General features: G+C 41.0%; 2 long non-coding RNA genes and 1 pseudogene across 2 annotated transcripts; 2 read left to right on the top strand and 1 right to left on the bottom strand.

The window, feature by feature from the left end:
- Nucleotides 1-863: 863 nt before the first annotated feature.
- On the top strand, nucleotides 864-5,306 carry LOC131265923 (uncharacterized). Its single transcript, XR_009178331.1, has 5 exons — nucleotides 864-1,056; nucleotides 1,216-1,393; nucleotides 1,741-1,811; nucleotides 4,901-4,985; nucleotides 5,060-5,306. It is a non-coding gene; the product is annotated as an uncharacterized LOC131265923 (long non-coding RNA).
- A 5,228-nt stretch (nucleotides 5,307-10,534) lies between these two features.
- Nucleotides 10,535-11,890, top strand: LOC131265917 (uncharacterized). The gene is made up of 3 exons (XR_009178322.1): nucleotides 10,535-10,614; nucleotides 10,689-11,388; nucleotides 11,467-11,890. It is a non-coding gene; the product is annotated as an uncharacterized LOC131265917 (long non-coding RNA).
- Nucleotides 11,891-15,403: 3,513 nt separating this feature from the next.
- Nucleotides 15,404-19,814, bottom strand: LOC131264563 (uncharacterized; annotated as a pseudogene).
- Between the last annotated feature and the right edge of the window lie 2,620 nt (nucleotides 19,815-22,434).

Below are 22,434 nucleotides of genomic sequence, written 5' to 3'. Positions count from 1 at the left end.
GTCATGGGCTGTCACCGCAGACGCAAGACCTTGCGGTTTCTGTACTAAAAAATCAAACGAGTTTGATTCTTGCCGCAGACTCTTGCGTTTTATATGTCAACAGTAAATATTGTTCCTAGTAGACCGCATGCGGTTGCGCAAAGCTGTGACCACAGGTTAAGAACCCCCAGCAGAGAGTTCTTACCGAGGAGCCACACGTAAACCCCTGGTCACAGCTTTGCGCAACCGCATGCGGTTGCGTTTTTTCCCATGGGAGAGATAGTACTAAACTACTGTACTAAAAAATCTTACGAGTTTGATTCACGCCGCAGACTCTTGCGTTTTTATATGTCAACAGTAAATATTGTTCCTAGTAGACTTTAATGAGATTGTATGCTCATATAAGTGGTATATTCAAACATTAAAGTATTATTTTTGGCAAAAAGCTGTGCTCGTTTGACAGATCAAAAACGCAACCGCATGCGGTTGCGGAAAGCTGTGACCACAGGTTAGGTCTTGCGTCTGCGGTTACAGCCCCCATCTCTCCCATGGGAAAAAAATGCAACCGCATGCGCTTGCGCAAAGCAGTGACCACAGGTTAACGGATGAAAAACGCAAACGTATGACCTTGTATAAAGTTATCACCAGTGTTTTACCAGGGTAGGTGGTCGAATGTTAACGTAGGTATTTTTGCTCGTAGACCTGAAGGTTAACTTTTTTTTTCTGTCAATTGTGAAAATTGCTACCGGCTTAATTTTGTTTTGTTTAGTACAGAGCTGTACAACTGCATATCAATAATTTCATTTGTCAGATTTGTGTCAGAAAACAAGTCAAAATAGCCATGCGAGCTGTCATGTGTTACGTTTCCGGTTGAGACCATGGGGTCTGCTTTCGTGCTGCTGAAAGATGCAGTTCTTCGATTACAGTTTCCTTTCCCAGCGAACCTTAATGTTAGACCTCTATTTGTTTTCCGTTGACGAACTGATTGTTATTTTATGATGTGAAATAAGTGATGTGACAAAAAAGTCGGTTAAAGAAAGTAGTGAATCCGGCACGTCGATAGAAGGGCAGGCAATGGTAAGAGCAAGTTTATGTGTGTGTGTGTTGATAACTTGTTCAGGTTGAAGTAATAATAAAAACGAAAGAACGTGGCGAAATAGCTTTTTCCAATAAAAGTTTATGCTGTATTGTGATTATTATTCTCAACTTTGGTTTTTTTTCCCCTTCGCATCGCAGTGAGGTTTGGAGCGCACATTTTAAGAAGAAGCGACATTTTCAGTGCAAAAAACAACGAAATCAACGGTCGGCATACACAACGATTAGTACGAGAACCTGTATTTTGCCATGACGTTGAAATTTAATTACATCATGTAAAGTGAGGAGCAACGTTAACGAAATCATTCGTGCGGTGGTGGTACGTATTGTTACTAATCCTACTGTTATGTGATGATTAATAAGTTTTGTAGAGTTATATTAATGTGGATGGTTTGATCGATATTTCAATCACTTCAATGAGCGTTGTTAATAGCGAATGGTGTTGACAAAAGAAATTGCTACTTGATGTTGAAGATCGTTTACTAAAAAGTATGTAATTCTTCATGTTGTAGGTCAATCAAGATTCTTGAAATCGAATTTTCGATCTATGCAGAAATGATACAACATTAAGTAATTGAAAAATTGATTATTAACCATTTCACATGTATGCGTGAATCGCGTATTGGGTTTTTCTGATTTGGTTTTGTATCCATTTTGCCATTTCAGTATATACTCGTGAAGTTTGTGATTGTGATCAATAGCGTCCACGAAGACGAGTGAGAACTTTATAAATTGTGGTGAGTGTTGATTGTTTCGCTTGTTAGATTTTTAAAGTTGTACTTAAAGATAATTAACGCTAACGTTTCTAACATTTATATCAACTTCATAATTTATTCAGACACGGGCGTTTCTGTGATTGTTAAAGATAAGCTGGTGAGACATACATACCGGGTTTGCCACCTTTGTTCAGCTCTAACCCACCGATGATTGAAATAGCTCATCAACTGTTGTCTCTAAGGCATGTGGTATTGAAATAGCTCATCGACTGTTGCCTTTAACTCATCTTATTTTTTCTCTAACTCATCTGATTTTGCCTCTATCGCATTTGAGTTTGTCCCTAGCCGAAAACTTGGGAATAAACAAAGTGAATGTGGTTGTGATACGTTGTAGAACTTCAAGAACATTAAACTTTATTATTTTTGTATGCTTTCAAGATATTCTTATGTATTTTTGAACTGTAGAAATGGCATTTGGAATACTTAGTGGAAGGTTCCGCGTACTTAGTAAACCGATAGAGGAAAAGGAGGAAAATGCAAAAACATTGTCATGGCTACGATTTATTTGCACAATTTTATAAGGAGAGAGGAACGTATAAGAACCAGTGATTCCCGAATCTTGCTCTCGTCACAAACCTATACAAATTTGTCAAATTTTCCGGCAAGTAGTGCACGCGCCAGTCAAGTAACCATAGGCATAAGCACGAACCAAATGCATATAGCAAATTATTTGTTAAACAATTAAAACAAATATACTACTGAATGTAGATGCCGCTTCGGATGTCTAGATACTTCGGATACTCAGTGAAGAAAATCCTTACATACACTCATTAGATTTTTTATTCATATTTGTAAGTATCGTTTACTGATAAAAGTTATGTACTTACTGTGTCTATTGTTTTGCCACATTCCGAGGTGGAGTTTAAAAACCCATGGCATGGATTTCAGATTAAATTTATATAAATTTCTACGATTTCGTGTTGGCGTGAATAAATTTCACATAATCTATCGAATAAAATGACGGTGGTAGAATGATATTCATTTGCCGAGGTATGTTTCGGGATAGGGAATGAGTTTTGATAAACATTGGGTTCATTTTAAAATATGATTTTGAAGTAAAGCAAACGGCCGTTTTGCATTTGGGAAAACATCGCATGAAATGTTTCACTGGCAATGGCGAGTCGACATAATTTTGCTTGATAAATCATTTCGTATGTTTGGATCGTTTACCAAATGTCAAAGTGTAGAAAACGGTAGCAATACATTTCCAGTTCCGGTCTGATACAATGACTCTGAAGTACCCAGTCTCCCGAACACGTGCTTTTTCGATAAGCTTGTCGGCCGGGTTTTATTAAAAGCTCGGCGGCCGAAAAAACCGGCGTAGGCGGCCGAGAAAGGTGTCGATTTTCAAGCGCTTCGGCGTGTCCCTTTAAAAAAGTTCTTATTCGTAAAAGGTCGTACGGCAACGTTGCCACTTTTATGTGTGGGTTGCTCGCCCTGTGTGTTTGCCTCGCGTATTATTTCTCCGATACACGTATTTTTGCTTCTCTTCCGACAGTCTTGACTCTGCATTGCTAGGGAATAGACGTGCTCTCCGTTCACTCGCGAATCATGCGCCGTGGTTTTGCTGCGCTGTTGGATCCAACGCTCGACTCAAGACTCGATGTTCCGTTCAATGCCATGCCTGGGATCTGAAAGTAAATAGTCGGTAATGTCTGGGCTATTCCTTGCCTCGAAAACGGACACGTTATACACCAAATATTAATCGATGCTGTGTGATGTGCCGTTCGCTTCGTAAACGCATTGCGAATGAAGAACGTTCATTCTTTAATGTGTTTTGACCACTATGAATTGAGGATCGTACATTTTTCCACAAAATAGGGTTTTTTTTGACCGACATATTTTTATTTGAAAAATCGTTTGCGCATCTGCTCGTAACTTTCTGATGCCGATGGCTCATCTGGGACCTTATGAAGATTATTTAAGGTCCTTACACACGAATGGTACCTGGAACGATCTTGCGGTCTTCCACAAAATGTTAGTTCGGAACAATACGAAAGTTTTTTACTCGTACAGGATGGCTCTAATCCCGTTCTTTCCATCTTGAATCTGCTCAAAAGTTAAAATGTGTAACTAACTAAAATTCAAATATCCGAGCATGGATGGATTTATGTTCATCGATCTGCAACAGAATTACAAGTAGCAAAAAGATAACAAATTAGAGCAAAACCTAAATGATGGACATCCAGAGGTGCATGAAGAATAGAAAATAACATACGCTTATGGACGCGGTGCGTGGGGACGCAGCGTGTGTGTGTGTGGCGCGGTGCAAGTTCTACGCGTTGAAACGCATACGCTCTCAGCTCGCCGTGCACCGCACACACTCTCATCGCGTGTTGTCTACCCACGTACGAGTGGAAGCAAGAGCGAATGCGAGATTAGAGCGAGAGATCCGAGCCAGTGGCCGAAAATTTTAGGCTGGGTAGGTTTTGCACGTAGGCAGGCGAGGCGTTAGTTAACTTGTACATTTGGTTGTTTTTAAAATTCGGCCGTAGTTTTGTAAAGTGAAAGAGATTTTGTGATAGTGTATTACGCCAGGGTGCTTGCTCCTTCTAGTGACGTAAAATAGTGTAGAAAGACGAAGTGTAGTTATGTAAAAAAGTGTAGAAAGGTGATTTTGTTGTTCCGATCTGATTTGACTCAAAAGTAGGCTTTGTATGCTAGGTGTGCGTTTGCCAACTTGTACATCTCAATTTGGGCGTAGTTTTATAAAGTGGCGCCAGTGACGGTGTATTACGCCAGTGTGCTGGCCCCAAAATACAAATGCGCAGCGTTCTACAGTTTTGAAACTATGGTGTAGCAAAGGCAAAGTTTGTATAGAATTGTGTTTTTGCTTTATTATTATGTTTCAATGATCGTAGTAAATTGTTATTGGCCGTTAATAAATCTTGAGTCCTGTTTTCCATCTGTATCAATTAAGCAATTGAGAATGTCGAAGCTTTTGTCTAACTATATTTTAACTTCAATTGAACGACTTAAGTGGTCGTTATATGAGAAGCTGCACAAGTTTAGTCTAGCTTTACATAATTCTCATCTTTTTTTCTTTACAGGTGCAGAAAATGTACTGAATACACAATGTTCTAGAATATTCATATTGTTTGGCGGCAGAACAAAAAATGAATACATAATTTAATGGTGAGTAAGCAGATTAATTATTAGTTTGATCACCGAAATTATTGGCATTGAAACTTGAATATTATTCGTTTTAGGAGAAATGGCAAAAGATTGATGTGAAGATTTTAGGCGACAAGTAACAAGTCGCACGGAATAGCTTTGGTGTTCCGTAGGCGCGATAAAATTCTTACCGTATTATTCCGTGTATAACGACCCCCTTTTAGTTCACAAATTATCAAAGTCCGATTAAGTGGGTCGTTATACACAGGTAGTAACTTTTCTATTCGATCATAGAGTGGAGGTTAAAACACGTACAACATTGTTACAACTGATGAAATGTAGAAAACAATTTTTTAAATTTTTTTCATAAACATAAAAATTTGTTTTTGGGGGTCGTATACACTGAAAAATACGGTACTTTGCTATGTCGACAATGAAGAAAAAATAGTAAACAGCGGTTGGCTGGTATGTTGCAATGTTTCGTTTCGTCAGAAATATGTGCAATGTGATGAAGCCCGCGCTTCTCATGACACCTTCCAGAGCGATGTTGCATAGAAGGCAGGAGAGTCCATCACCTTGCCTCCACTGTGGCTTCTAGTAGCCGAACCAGCTTCTCGGGAAAGTTGTGCTGCCGCATGGTCTTCCATAGCTCCTTCCTATATATGGCATCGTAGGCCGCCTTGAAGTCACTTCTGGAGGATCTGCCGTAGTGTGACGATCTGTTCGATGGTGGATTTCAAACTTCTTGAGTTTGCCTCCAGTTACAGTTTATCGGATACCGATAGCGGCGAGTGGAAGGATGGCTGCGTGCGTTGCAGCTTCCAGTGGATGATGAAGCTGCGTCTCCACAACATCTCCCCCTTTTATTTCCGATAATCGTTAAGCCAACGAGGAACTCTTCTTTGCCTAGAAGACTTTTGTGGCAGCATTAGCGGCTGAGTCGAGGCACTCGGAGCTGCTTCCGTAGGTCCGCATGACGGCTGACGTAGTGGCGCTTGCGAGACAGCTGTGGATGGTGCAGGCGGCGGAATCGGATCCACCGGGTCAGGAGCTGCCGGGCCGATGAAAGAACTGCTCGGTCTCTGTTCCGTAGGCGCTCCCCAGTCGCCCATCACTATGTCGCAGGGCAGATGAAGGGACGTAGGGCAGATGAACTGCGACGGGCTACGAAGGTTTCGCTTTCGCAGCTGATTTATGTGCCGCCTAATTGTACGCCCATCTTCCGTTGCTACCTCGTTCAGCACACGTCCACATCTTCGAATAATGGTCCCCGGAATCCATGTTGCGTTTCCTGAGAAATATTTTGCCAGAACCTTATCACCTTCGTGGAAACTTCTACGACTCTCGCTCTGTTGTGACTGATGAGCCGTCGGCTGCCGCAGTAAATCGAGCGCAACCCTCGGCTGTCGACCTAACATAACTTCGGCGGGCGCCTTCCTTTGGTCCAGGAGCGGGTGAGGAGTCGTTCTGTAGTTCTGTAGAAAATTGTCCAGCGCCTCGTCTGATGAGGATCCATCCATTTGACCCTTCTTCAAAGCCCTTTTGAAGGTGTCGACGAATCGCTCAACCTGACCATTCGACTGAGGATGGAAAGGTGGCGATGTGACATGCTGGATGCCGTTTCGGCTGCAGAATTCCTGAAACGATTCACTGGTGAATTGCGGTCCGTTATCACTCACCAACGTTGATGGCATCCCAAAACGAGCGAAAAGACTACGCAGTATTGCTATCGTTGCTGAAGACGTCGTGCTCGAGGTTTTGATGATCTCCGGCCATTTGGACAGCGCGTCCACTACCACCAGATACCAAAAACCTTCTATTGGACCGGCATAGTCCACGTGCACTCTGGACCAGGGACTCGATGGTTGTGGCCATGGAATGGGGTCCACCCGTGGAGGAGCCTTGGATGCCGCTGCACATGGCTCACAGGATGCAACGTAATCCGCGATGTCGTCGTCTATAGATGGCCAGTAAAGGAAGCTCCGTGCGATCGCCTTCATGCGTTGAATGCCGGGATGGCCATGATGAAGTTGCTCCAAGCATCGCTTGCGCAGGATTTCAGGGATGACCAATCTCTCCCCGAACAAAAGGCAACCTCCCACCGTTGATAATGCGTCCTTCCTGTAACTGTATCGCCTTATTTCTGCACCAAACGATACTTTTGCAGGCCATTCATCTCGAACGTACGAGTACACTTGCTGTAGTACTGGATCTCTTTTGGTGCTACGCTCAACATCACTGAAAGCAAGTGGAAATGAGCTGACGGGATTTACGGCTACAGACTTTAAATCGTTTTGTAAGTCGATGCTTGCTATAATGTTTTCTGCTTCTGGCTTTGCGTGATCCTCCGGTCGTTTTTGCCGGAAAACAGGTAGACTGTTTTCTTTGATCCGCAGCGCAATGCGTGCTTTAGTGCACTTTCCTGGCCCGCGAAATACCTCCGGAAACTTGGGCTCTACATTCCCATCGATTTGCGGAATCGTGGCTAGCTGCCCACAAAATGCATCTAAAGGCATCGAACCCAATTCGAATGCGTCTATCAAATCGGCTCCGAAAAGTTCAAGTTCAGCTTCTGAAACGCGAATTGTAGCCTTTTTTGTATTTTCGCCGATTCTAACCGTTGCTTCGAATGCGCCTGTTAGTTTTAGGTTCGACCCGGATGCTGTTTTCGCCTTTACGCTCGCGTTTGTTAGAGGCGGGCTGCCGACGCGTTCCCAGAGGCTATGGCCAATTAATGTTATGTCTGAACCCGTGTCCAGCTGTAGCTTTAGGTTGGTTCCGTTTATAATAACATTTATGTACTTACGGCATGAGGCCACGGTATATATGCTGACCGTTACGGCTCTCGTCACTGGCCGGTTTTCTCGATATCTTGTTCGCCGGGTGCCGCTGCTTTTGCGGGAACAGAAACCTTCCCGATGCCCGATCTTTACGCATGATCTGCATTTGTGTGTCTTGTACGGGCAGTCTCTGGTCCAATGTAGTTCGCCGCATAACCAACATGGCCTGCTTGGTTGAGCACTTCGCAGTGGAGAACGGTGATGCTGAAAGCTTTTCGATTCTGTAGTATCATTTGCTTCATGCAACATTTGTACTTGCCGTTCGTGTCCCTGAATAAAGGCACTGTCTCCTTTTAGGTTGGTCGGCACTCTGCGGTAAGCTGGTCCAAGGTTACTTCAGGGTGATCCTCTATGCGCGCGAGTAACCTTGTCCGGATCTCGGCGTCTCTCTCGTCCTTTAGTCCACACACGAGGATGAGGCATTTGAACTGCTCTTCATTCATTGCCGGTAACTCGAAATCAACACACGCTCTGTTGACCCGGCAAGCGTAAGCCACTAGGTCCTCTGTTCGCCTTTTTTCCGTCTGGAGGCACCTATATCGCTTGCTGAGGGTCGATTCCGCCTTCCCGAACAGGGCTTTCAGTTTTGCCGTCGTCTGCTCGAAGGGGAGTTCCCGTGGGGCAAGTGGCAGAATAAAACTCATGTAACCAGTATGCTCGGTGGTGCCCAGCTTGCGCACCAGTAACCGCACTTTTGCCGAATCGTCCAACCTGGACGCATCAAGACTGGAGAGATCGTCGTAGCGGGAAAACCTCGCTTCGAACGTGATGCCATTTTCGACGTCGAAGCGGAACTCGCTGATGTTTCCCGCCAGAGAATCTACGATTAACTCTGGGTTACTCACGGGTTGCTGCTGGGGCGGTATGTGTTGCTTTAGAGCTTGCATCATAAATTGCTGCTGCTGCTGCATTTGCTGAGACATGGTTTGCAGCATCTGGTAGAGGAATGCGTTTTCAGCTGCTCCCGGGAGACGATGCGCGTCCTCTCGCTAGGACGGTCGGGAAGCGAAGCGGCCATCCTGTTGATCACCTCGTCCGCTATCGGATACCGATAGCGGCGAGTGGAAGGATGGCTGCGTGCGTTGCAGCTTCCAGTGGATGATGAAGCTGCGTCTCCACAACACATGTCTTCCTGTGTTGCAACTTCTTTACTTTCTGTAACTCCATTTCCGATTCGGGGACTCATGCCGGTTTCTTTATCAATTGAAAATTACGTGCCGTGTGGCCACTTAAGCTGCTAATTGATGGATGCAATATTTCAATGCAATGAAAAAAAATTGACGTTACTACCAAAAGTGACCGTCATTGCAATAAAATGTGCTCACGAGTCCGACCGACGATCGCTAACCGTCCGCGGTCATTCCTCCTTAAAAGCGGATCGCCGGGTTGCAATTGCAACTGGTTGTCCCGCTTTGCCTTCTCGGCCACTTGTCATTAGACCCAAACGACAGTTGTCGACGCCGGGGGATCAGTATTCGGGGCCTTGCTTTAGAATACGATGGTGCTATCAATTTTTTAAGGTGGTCAATGCTTGCCGTTAATTTCGTTAAATCCATCGTCTGTGCAGGTAACGCAAGCGCCTTGACGGTTCGGACGGCGGACAACTCGTGAATCTTCGCTTCCGGATGCGATACTCTCAGCGCAAGCCTTACGGAATCGGGTTTCGTTCTACGATGATGTCCGGTCCACTACAGGCCGATTCGACTTCGATTCGAAAAATACTGATTTGAGATTAAATTTATATAACTTTCTACGATTTGGTGTTGCGTAGGCGTGAATAAATTTCACATAATCTATCGAATAAAATCACGGTGGTAGAATGATATTCATTAGTCGAGGTTTGTTTCGGGATACATAAGAATGATTTTTGATAAAGATTGGGTACATTTTAAAATATGATTTTGTAGTAAAGCAAACGGCCGTTTTGCATTTGTGAAACTACCGACTCACATGAAATGTTTCACTGTCAATGGCGAGTCGACATAATTTTGCTTGAAAAATCATTTCGTATGTTTGGATCGTTTACCAAATGTCAAAGTGTAGAAAACGGTAGCAATACATTTCTAGTTCCGGTCTGATACAATGACTCTGAAGTAGGTTTTGCACGTAGGCAGGCGAGGCGTTAGTTAACTTGTACATTTGATTGTTTTTAAAGTTCGGCCGTAGTTTTGTGAAGTGAAAAGAGATTTTGTGATAGTGTATTACGCCAGGGTGCTTTCTCCTACTAGTGATGTAAAAAAGTGTAGAAAGACGAAGTGTAGTTATGTAAAAAAGTGTAGAAAGGTGATTTTGTTGTTCCGATCTGATTTGACTCAAAAGTAGGCTTTGTATGCTAGGTGTGCGTTTGCCAACTTGTACTTTTCAATTTGGGCGTAGTTTTAGAAAGTGGCGCCAGTGACGGTATATTACGCCAGGGTGCTGGCCCAAAATACAAATACGCAGCGTTCTACAGTTTTGAAACTTTCCTAAGGTGTAGCAAAAGCAAAGTGTGTATAGAATTGAGTTTTTGCTTTATTATTATGTTTCAAAGATCGTAGTCAATTGTTATTGGCCGTTAATAAATCTTGAGTCCTGTTTTCCATCCGTATCAATTAAGCAATTGAGAATGTCGAAGCTTTTGTCTAACTATATTTTAACTTAAATTGAACGACTTAAGTGGTCTTATATGAGAAGCTGCACAAGTTTAGTCTAGCTTTACATAATTTTCATCTTTTTTTCTTTACAGGTGCAGAAAATGTACTGAATACACAATGTTCTAGAATATTCATATTGTTTGGTGGCAGAACAAAAGATGAATACATAATTTAATGGTGAGTAAGCTGATTAATTATTGGGTTGATCACCGAAATTATTGGCATTGAAACATGAATGTTTTTCGTTTTAGGAGAAATGCCAAAAGATTGATGTGAAGATTTTAGGGGACAAGTAATAATTCGCACGGAATAGCTTTTGTGTTGGGGGGTCCGCGACAGCCGAGCGGTAGCGCCGGTTAGAAAATCGTCCCATGAGCGCCGGGGCTCACCACCTCGACGGCGTGGGTTCGAATCCCAACCGAGACCGGACCCTCCCCTGTACGAGAGGGACTGACTATCCACGTACAACAGGGAAACAAGTCTCGTAAGCCCTTAAACGGGCAGGCATGACCAAGAGGTCGTTACGCCAAGAAGAAGAAGCTTTTGTGTTCCGTAGGCGTGATAAAATTCTTACCGTATTATTCTGTGTATAACGACCCCGTTTTAGTTCATAAATTATCAAAGTCCGATTAAGTGGGTCGTTATACACAGGTAGTAACTTTTCCATTCGATCATAGAGTGGAGGTTAAAACACGTACAACATTGTTACAACTGATGAAATGTAGAAAACAAATTTTTTCAATTTTTTTCATAAACATAAAAAAATTGTTTTTTGGGGTCGTTATACACTGAAAAATACGGTACTTTGCTATGTTGACAATGAAGGAAAAATTGTAAACAGCGGTTGGCTGGTATGTTGCAATGTTTCGTTTTGTCAGAAATATGTGCAATGTGATGTTCATAATTTAATTTGAATTTTTAATGACGGCAAATTTCCTTCCAAATAATGTGGTGAGTTGATAATTACTATGAAACATGTGAAAAGGTACGATTGAATCTTTAATTACTCTGCTTTTTGGCTCATTTCAGTGTAACCGAATATTATGGCGTACTATTGGTACTTATCAAAAGCTGCATTATAACTAGGCATCGTGATGAGGTTGGGTTTGTGATGTGACGTGTTGTTGATGTTGGATAGTGAATGTGTGCCAACGGTAAGGGATAATTGCTACGGTATGTGCAACGGAAAGAACATCACTACTGCAGTCCAAGGTAAATGCTTAAATTTTTTCCTAGGTTGTTTTGGTTTGAACTTGATAGTTTCATAAGCCTCATAAGCCTCAGAGAGGCGAAAAACTTTTTCGGAACTCACGTTTTTCGCGACTGTGAGTGCCGAAAAACTTTTTCACAATCTGTGGATGGACTACGAAAATGGTAGCGAAATAAGGGTGAACATGTTTTGACAGCTCAAATCTAAGCAAACTGTTCTGCCGTGGTGCGTATTATCACTGGTTCTACCAAATATTGAACGTTTATTTGATATGTTAATTAAAGAATTATCAATTTCATCTAAAATCTTCAGATAGAAGACAGTGTTGTGAGTGCCCTACCATAAAGAGCCCGGCCATGGTGAACGTCGTGAAAACGGTGTTGAAGCGAAAAAAAAACCGGTTTTTTTCGGGTGAAAATTATTTTTCAGCTGTCGTGGCCGTGAAGCTATAGATTTTAGATTGAAAATTTTCTTATAAAAAATATAATACATTCAGTTTAACGTAAAAGTGCGAATTTATTGGAGCCTAATTTACAGAAAATTAATAGCAGATATCTGGCTGGAAATGTGCACGGAGCTATCAGTTTTTAAGGAAAGCTTTATACTGTATTTTTTCTTAAAACTCTTGCACACCTCAGCAATGCCTGCCAAGATAATACCAAAGCAATACTTGACAACCTCTGTTTTTCTGCCAAAATAGATTGCCTTGGCATTGCTCATGTGTGAAGTACCACCGCAAGTTATCGACAAGTTGTCGACGACAACATTGTTGTAAATTTCATTCTATACTCGTTTTTACATTAAAAATAAACAACACCAGTTGTGTTTGAATGCGAATGATTGTTTACGCTTGGTATATTGGTTTGTTTACCATTTCTGTTAACTCACTTCTAACCAAGTAGGTCCCGCGAAGGAAGACCTCCTAGCTTGGATATCGGTGTGTAACGGGAAGTTATATTTCTGCCGGCTAATTGTCAAAGTCCCTGGACTCTAATACTTTCCAGCTAGTTGCCCCTGCGTGTAGTGGAGGCCTATGCTTTGGAAAGGGAGACTGGGTGCTTCAAGCTTTCGGATATGGCAGTGAAAGAGATAAAAACCAACGAGGTTACTCTAGTCGGAGTTTGATTTAACACTAAATTTATTTCAAAATTGATTCCGTTTATATACCAGAACAAGCTGACCCGACGAACTTCGTCCCGTCAAATAATTATGCAGTTTCTAATATTCTAAAATTTGAAATTGACTACCTGTGATGTTAAATTTTGTTTTAAAAAACTGTATAGAGAAGAAATTAGAATTCATTATATTGGAAATCATTTTATTGTGATTTTATTATTGCTTTTATTGTAACGCACCTTGATAGACAGCATTTTTAGTCTTTTGTTCGGGTGCGTAAATGTACAATGATGCCGGTTTTCCAATGCGTGAACATGCAACATATAGCTGGCCATGAGAAAACCAAAGCATTTCTAGATATAAGCCACACACTTCCAGCGACTGCCCTTGTGACTTGTTGGTTGTCATCGCAAATGCAAGATTCACTCGAAATTGAATTCGGTTGAACTGAAATAGCATATCGTTCGATTTCAAGGGAATTCTAGGAATTAAACATTCGGTCCGCTTATAAGCCCCTTTTCAAATTCTTGCCTCTATGCTATTGTTCATAAGCTGCGTCACAATCAATCGTGTTCCTTTACAAAGTTTCGGCGCATGAAGGTTTTTCGAAAATTCCAGTGGATAATTCACGGCTTCGTCTTCATTTTCAACACGGTCGATTGATTTGTATGATCGCAAATCTCCCGGAACTTGGTTTAGAATTGTCCAGTTGAGGTCATTAACTTCTATATTTTTCTCAGCTAATATTGCACGTGAACTCAATCAATCGTTAGCATAATTTAGGGTGATATTTGGATACACATTAGTTATGAGATCCTCTTTAGTTGAAGTGAATTGGCAAATGGTAGTCGGAATTGATATTAATCCACTGGATATATCAACCGGAATCTGTCCATTTCCAATTCTTAGAAGCTCTTTGGAGAAAACTCTTGCGCTTCTATCCTGTTGCAAGTGCACTCGCATATTCGTTGTCAATCGTATGGTTTTTACGTATTGCCACAAATACGATGACTTGAGACATGCATTTACTTCATCTGCCGGTGTTGATTTTGGAATAACAGGAAGTGTTTGTCTAAAATCGCCTGCTAACAGTACCGTTGCGCCACCAAAACGACCGTTATTGTTCCGCAGATCTTGCAATGTTCTGTCAAGTGCTTCGAGGGACCGTTTGTGAGCCATTGTGCACTCATCCCACACAATTAGTTTACAATTTTTCAATACTTGGGCCATAGCTGATTGCTTGGAAATGTTGCAAACAGGAGTTTCACTGACTTGCATGTTTAATGGCAATTTTAGTGCGGAGTGTGCCGTTCTTCCACCTTCCAGTAGCGTTGCAGCAATTCCCGTGGATGCGAGAGGCCAACGCAATACGATTTTGAGATCGTATTGCCGCCAGAATCAAGGATATTAAGAACGTTTTCCCAGTTCCGCCGGGCGCATCCAGGAAGTATAGTCCACCGTTTCCATCATCGATAACCTTCATCAATCGATCATACGCACTCTTTTGCTAAGTGTTCAAAAGTGGGACATTTCTTTGAACTTGTTGATCCAACGCCTTTAGGTCGTCATCTTGGATTTGGCGATTTGGCGCTGGCATATGAATTTCTGTCAATAATTTGCCACTCATACGCAAACACAAATCTTCAATCAACGCCAATGCTTCATTGTAGATCTTATCGTTCATTTGTAACTCGAAATCTCCTGTTGTTACTCGAATGCGATGTAAAATGTCTTCGGCGATGTCATTTTTGTACGTTTCCCATAGTTGGTGTGGATTTGAAGGCTGACATGTCGAAATGATCATCGCGAAAAGTGTAAGAACTTCAGTGGCATGTGAAGCAGCTATGGCATCGTCCATTGTTTGATTCCACTGATTATCATGTTCAAATAATTCTAACTGCTGGCATGCTTCTCGAAAAGTTGAACACACCATACGATTCACGGTACGTAATGACTCAAACGATGTTGGACCGCGTACATTAACCAACAACAACCGAAGATAGAAGCAATCATCGTTTTTTTGGGTGGATTGTGTATATTCGTCCTAACGCATTAGTTGAAAACACTACTGGATGTCCGTCTACTGGTTGGCCTCGCTTTCTACGTAACCATTTCTTTGACGATGCATTCCATGTGTAATATCGAGGCATTTCCGAATAAACCAATGTTTTTGCGAAAGGATCGCTGGCGCAGGTAAAAAAAAAGCTCGTCAAAGTTGTTGCTGGTTGTTTTTCGGCTCGTTGTACTGCATTTTCTAAGTTGAAATACACTCTTTGACCATTCTCCAAATGAACTGCGAGATGCACAACAGTAGGAAATCGCTCATAAATTGCAAACGAAAATATTCTCCATAGCGCTTCATTGCAGTTAACGTATCGTCCCATTTGATACTTGCTGATCTCATCTCGCTCAAGATGTAGGTAATTTATGTAAGATAAGATGCGTATTTCAAAATTATTAATTTGAATACTACGTTTATGAAAAAAAGCCTTTTTTCGAGTTTTCTAATTTTTTTGCTTGATCTTTTAAATTTTCAAACTTTTCATTTTTCTAAAACCTTAAAATGACCAAAAGGAACTGAACTACCACCTTGACTTATAAACTTGACTTGATAAACCTTCGCCAGTTGTTTGGCTTGGTTTAGTCACCTTGTTCAGCAACGAACAAGACGAGCGAATTGTAGCGAAAGCTGAACGTCTTGGCACAGAAGCCAACGATCGGGCTTACAAGACAAAGTTCGCGTAGCGTACGACAGAGCTGGCAGGTAGCGGCTGTATAATGAAAAATGAATTAAAAAGTACATACAGTAGAGAGCATGTGGTATCGGTATACGATAATATCCGAAATTTGAGATAATAATAACATTAAATTTAATCATCAATGTTGATGATGTCCCTCCTCATTCCCATGCATCGGAAACGGCATTTTTTATTTCAATTTTCAAACGAGAGTGTGTTAGAAATTTCTTTCTTAACCACTATATCGCGCGCGATGTTCAGGGCTATTCACTTCCGTTTTTTTTTTTTGCAAGCTAACATTATCAATTCATGATCATCAAAATAAAAATCATCAACATTTATGTTAATTTATGTTAATTACTTAATTATCTAAATACCACCACCTCTTACATGCTATTATTTCTTAATAATAATATCTTGCTCTACAAGTAATGTTAGCATTTGTTACTAAGTTTCTACTCTAATAAAAAAAGGCCTATGAGGATTCCTAATATCATGAAGGCGTAGCACCCGCAAGAGGCTTGAAAGTAACACGGTCATTATTGCACCCAAGACTATATTATATGTACAATTTAAAAACAAATTAACAAAATTTTACTATTAAGCTATGTACTACTGCAGTATTTCTTCTTCTTGGCGTAACGACCTCTTGGTCATGCCTGCCCGTTAAGGGCTTACGAGACTTGTTTCCCTGTTGTACGTGGATAGTCAGTCCTCTCGTACAGGGGAGGTTCCGGTCTCGGTTGGGATTCGAACCCACGCCGTCGACGTGGTGAGCCCCGGCGCTCATGGGCCGATTTTCTAACCGGCGCTACCGCTCGGCTGTCGCGGACCCCGCAGTATTGTACTGCAGTATTTACCAGTCGTTAATAAACTCAAAGTACCTGCTGTGTTTCACATGGGTAGCATTGAATGTTAATGTCTGATCAAGCGAAGTCTGCTTACGTTACTATATTATAAAATAACCTGTTTCTTTTTCTGCCATTGTTTTCAAGCATGGTGCTCCGCAGGGCCTTTCATCACGATGGTCTGGATGGTTATGATATGGAAATAAGGTAGCCATTGAGAAGGAGGAACTTCAGAGGATGGTCAAGTTTTATCGATCCGCATTTTAACAATTTTTAAAAATATCGAAAGGAGTTTAGAATGAATGTGGAAGTTGTTCACATGAATCAAAAGTTTTTCTATTGGTATTTTAGAAGGTTTTTCTTTGTTCTACTGCCGCTGAATGTTCTTTGCCTGCCACTAGTTGCTACTATACTTAATCTCCGTTTAACCTACGTCAGTATTCATGCCTCGTACCGCGGGAGGTGCGTTGTTACCAAGTAGTAATTTTTATTTTGAGTTGTAAAAATAAAACGGATGAACTTGTGCCTGTTTTTTTACGACCCCTGAAGATTTAAAAATACGTTAGAATGTACGTATCCTACGTACGAAAAAAGAAAGAGAAATAATATGATCATGCTACCCTGATTTTGTATGTCGTTTTAAGATACTTCAAGTTAGATTTGTAAGAGAGAAAAGAGTTAAAGTTAGATTTGTAAGAGAGAAAAGGGTTAAAGTTAGATTTGTAAGTCATCGACTTTCTATGCGTGGTAAAGCACATACGCTAAACAGTAATGATAATGGTGATGATAATTAAAGGATGTAAAGAATTGAGAAAAAACGAAGCAAGTTGTGTTATTCAAAACAAAAACAGTAGTCGGTTGGATGATTCACTAAAAACATAAGACCTGAAAAGCAGAAGTCAGGTTGCCCGCCTGTAGAGATCAACTCCTATCATCTTCTGATATGTGACCTTAATATTGTGCTCGAAGTGCGTACTGTGCGAAAAGTGCTCACTGTGCGAAAAGTGCGCACTGTGCGAAAAGTGCGCACTGTGCGAGAAGTGCGCGCACTTCAAGCACTGTGCTGTGCGGTGCGCACAGTTAGGTGTGTGGTGCGCACAATGCGCACAATCGCACTTTACCCAACACTAGCTCTGAGCCGAACAATTGAAATCAAATTTTTACGAGCGGGTGTTAGAAAATACATCTAATACCACGCTAACGCTCGCGATGCTCAGGGCTATTCACTTCCGTTACTAAAATTGATTTAACATCTTCATCAAAACAAATCATCATCAACATTTATTTATGAAACTCAATACCTCCATCATATAGTTCGAAACATTCCTCCAAAATCCAAGAGTTAGTTTATTTACAGGTTATTATTAGTAAGAAAATGTTGATGATGCCCTCCACATACCCATGCATAGCTCTGAGCTAAACGATTGAAATCAAAATTCATACGAGCGGGTGTTAGAAAAAACATCTAATACCAGGCTAACGCGCACGATGCTCAGGACTATTCACTTCCGTTTCTGAAATTAACTTAACATCATCATCAAAACAAATCATCATCAACATTTCTTTATTAAACTTAATGTTTCCACCACATACATGCAATCATTTTAAAACACTACTCTCAAATCTAAGAGTTCGTTTATTTACAGGTAAATTAGTAGGTAAATGTTGATGATGTCCCTCCACATGCCCATGCATAGCCTTGAGACGAAAGAATGAATTTAAATTTAATACACGCGCGATGCTCAGGGCTATGCACTTCCGTTTTTGCAACATCATCAACATTTACATATTATACTCAGTACCTTCACCATATACATGGTATTAGTTTAAAACATCCCACCAAAATATCCCAAGAGTTAGTTTGTTTACAGCTTTAATTAATTTTTTTTGAATTGTAACCTTAATTCCGCCACCACAAGATATATATTTTAAAGAAAAAATGTTAGTATTGTTAGTGGATGTTTGCCCTATTAAATAAATCCTATACACTTCAAGATCCCTCCTATCATGAAGACGCAACGGTCGCCAGAGACTTGAAATCAGCACGGTTATCATTATACCCATAAACTATTTTAGTTTTTAATTCAATAATATCAGTTCAGCACTACTATGTATATTTGCTAATTAACTAATTTATTTTTACTATATACATTTACTAATTTATTTTTATAAAAAATACTACTATATACATTTATCCTAATATGTACAATGGATGGGATTTCTGCCAGTTTTGCATGGTCACCCGCAGGATCCTTATCCACAGTGACTTGATCATAATGAATTTCTAATTCCAAACGATCAAACAAATCACTGTGGGGGCATCAAAGCGGCAAAAGCAGTCGTCCCACGTCTCGGGTAGCGATTAACCAGTACGAAGGTGGTAGTTGCAATTAAAAATTCATGAAAAGGGTTAGTAAAATTTGTTAGTCAGGCATAAAAGTATGTAGCAAAGGAATGAAAGCAAAGAATTCAGAAGGTGATAAAGTAGGGTTGACAGGATAGCGGGAAAGAGAGCGAGCAGGTAAGGGAACATAAACTAATTTACAAAGTACTGATGAAAGGGGTACTACCACCCGCCGAGACGGAGTGTTTTTATGAACTTGACAAATTTTCATAAAGGAGGACGATAATTAGATAGGTCCAGCCTCGTCCTCCGTATTGATTTCATACATCTCCGTCTGAGCAGTGTACTGGTTTCCAGGCAAAAAGACGCGCGTACTATTTTTTTTCGCTTCCAAAAACTTAACAATGCCATTGGATCTGGTAAAAAACCATTGATCTTCCTCATCCCAGCACCCTTCGCCTTCAAGATAGGAAACTTTGGTGGTTGGCAAGCGGCAGTATGAATTGATGCATATAGATGCGTTCGTTCTGCCACTTGCTCCCTTGCCACTTGTTGCGCAAACATCTGGCTCCCGATTTCACACAGCGTTTGAGGTGTTGTAAATGGTTCTCAAAGCAATACGCTGAAACATTATTAAGCGGTCCATGTACCACAACGTCTCCATGCACGTGATGGAGATTGTGGACATTGCTCGTCAAATGGAATCGACTATAGTGGGTCTTAAACTCCTTAACAAATTTTGTAAGGAGTCTTCCCGCCAATGGCCAATAGCTTTTATGTGCCGATGATGAAAATATCGTCACAGCGCTAAAGTAGAGCAAGTAGTGATTATATGCATCCAAATACATAAAATATCTGTAGACCGCAACACTGATATAATCCAGAAAGGACCTATATTCGGTTCCTTTTCAAAGTGGGATATGATCGAGGGACCGAAATGGTCGGTTCACCTCAGAAGGAAGCAGTGTATTCGAAATGTACGAAGACACGCCTTTCTTCTGTTTGGAGGACCACCGACCAAAACGCTCAAAGGTGTTGTTGAGCAACCCTTTGAGAATTTTGCGGCTAACTCCCAGATCAATCAGATGGAGACGGTCGCTAATTGGAAAATTGACTATCATATCTACATTTTGCAAATCTTCAAGAGGTGTCCGTATTCCCTTATGGTGGTCCTTATCTTTTTTAGCCCGCAAGCCAGCGTCCGTACGCAATTCGGCATACACGGAGTCAAAGATAACTTTATTTTTATTGGTTTGATGTGTACTCCTAGGAAGGAACACTTTGTGCAACCATGCTTAGCAGAAAATCCCATCACTGATTTTATGTATGACCGTGCTGGAGAATCGGCGATAAATGCACTTATAGATAAATTTACTTCTTTATCGCCGAATTTCAAGCCTCTTTCCATAAGAATGTTCATTTCCTGAACAAACGGTCGCAAATACTGTTCGACACTCCCCGGTTTTGTTTGCCCGCAGCAACGGGCATAACCGGAGCGTCTGGCAATTCTTTCACTTTTATAAGAACTGGCCAAAATTGAGTAGCCGAGCTCTTAAAAAGTGGAAGCCCGTCGACTAACACTTGGATTGTAAAATGTGATACTTGTAGGATGATATCTCGAAAATAGTTTCTTAGAACCGTCTCCAACCCTTGATACCACAAGTTTCCACCAACAATCGGTGCTAACTGCTTTCCGACGTTGGTGCGGGTTTGGAGGAATGTTCGTAAATCGCGTGGAAATTTCAATTTAAGAAATTTCGAGCACATCACCAGGAGCAGGCTAGCGTATTCAGGGGACAAGCAAGAAATAACTAAAAAATGTCTTAACGGTTCCTCGAAACTAGCAAAGTTATTGAGGAAGTGATATTTGTTGTCCTAGTAATCTTCGCTTGCATCTTCATGATCGCTATCTAAAGGGTGTCCCAGAAAGAATAAGCACGATTTCAAAATTAGGTAAAAAATAAAACCTGTTCCAGAAACTGAATTTTTGTTTCATAAATTGTGTTTGGGTTCTGTTCTGAACTATTTGCGAAAGATAAAAATTTTAAAAATTTAATCGTATTCTAATGACCGCACTTTTGATCTGTCGCCTCCGATATGGCTCAGCACATACTTGTCGTGAACGGTTTTCGACACTTGTGAACGGTTTTACACTTTTTTTAAAAAACTGTTGATGTTTTCCGTAGCTTTAACATGTTTTCTCAAGTGTGCCTTCGTTAGCGCCCAAAATATCTCAATTGGTCTGGTCTTGGTCGACTCTTCGTCGAACTGATGCATGAGGGTTGAACACACAGCAGCTTGTCGTACAGTTTCCGGGCCCGATGTTTAATGCATGCAGCCCAATTTGCAGTCCGTTTCGATTTCTTTTGGATTTTGTACGATTTTAAATTCAATCTTGCCTTGTCTCATTGGACGTTACTTTTTAACGTACCCATTTTTTGAGCCACATCGCGAATGGAACATTCCTATTTTTGCTTGATTGCTTTTGCTCTTTCCCGGATCAACTGTTGGTCGATAGGACCAGGTTTTTGACCACTTTTCGGCGTATCCTCGAAGCTGGACTCCTCCCAAAACTTTTGGATGGCGGTTCGTACGGCTCCGATACTCACACCTACCGATATCGCCAATTTCCGTAGCAAAATGTTAGGAGTCGAACACCATTTGTGCAGAACGCTTTTGCGCTTTTTGACGGAAATGCCTCGCATTTTAACAGAAACGGTTGAAAAAAATAGTTTCGATGCATTATCCAGTAGGTTTGAATGCAAACAATTAAACACCCGAAGAATCAACTGTTTGGCGTCATCCGTTTTCCAGAAACGTAATTTAGAAATCGTGCTTATACTTTCTGGGACACCCTTTACTCTAGCTTGGTTGTTATTTTCCTTATTACTATTCCGTTCGCTAGCTCCTACATTATCTTCTTGAACTATTCTATTACCACCATAACCACCGTTACCAGTACTTACACTTTGTACAATATTTACAACGTCCGTCAACATCTGGTGCGGGTTCGGATCATCCTCATCATTTAAAATAAAAATAAATAAAGGGAATTAGAAATCGTTTTTGTTGAATGATAATAAAAAAGTTCAATTTTGGTCATAGGTATGGAAAAAAAATGGAACGATTTCTACAGCATGCACAGTTAACCTGAGGAAACCTGCTCGATAGAAACCTTCGAAACGGTTTTAAACGGGAAATGAAAAGGATAAAAAAGAACGACGCCAGTTCTGGGCTCCAAGCGTTCGATTGATCAAACATAACAAAGAAACACTACATTAATAATGTATCGTGCAAAGTTGTTTACAAATTGTTTGCACCAAATCCGTGTTCAATATGCACGAGCAGGGTTCTTAGCTCGATCGAATCACTTTTGCTGTGTGTCTTACTCATACCGCATTTAGAACATGGGTGAAGTTAGTAGGAACCGAAAACATATCCTACGTTGAAAATGTCCCTGCAGATCATCTCTGTTGCATATGATCTGTTCAATTGTGTCATTTTATAGGAAAAAACAATACAGTTACAAATTAAAAAACCTAATACTACGTAGATGCGACTCGATTCGGCGTAGGCGAAAGCTTATTTTCCATAAGCACTATAACTATATGATTGATAAAGCAAACAAGATGCTAGGATTTGTCATTAGGAACGCCAAAGAGTTTGATGACCCAATAAGTCTCGAAACATTATATGTTAGCTTAGTTCGTTCTAGTCTTTAATTCAATAGTCTGATTTGGT

Source organism: Anopheles coustani, chromosome 2 (genome assembly GCF_943734705.1).
Source record: "Anopheles coustani chromosome 2, idAnoCousDA_361_x.2, whole genome shotgun sequence".
Classification (NCBI taxonomy): domain Eukaryota; kingdom Metazoa; phylum Arthropoda; class Insecta; order Diptera; family Culicidae; genus Anopheles; species Anopheles coustani.
This window is presented reverse-complemented; position numbering and strand designations above follow the sequence as displayed.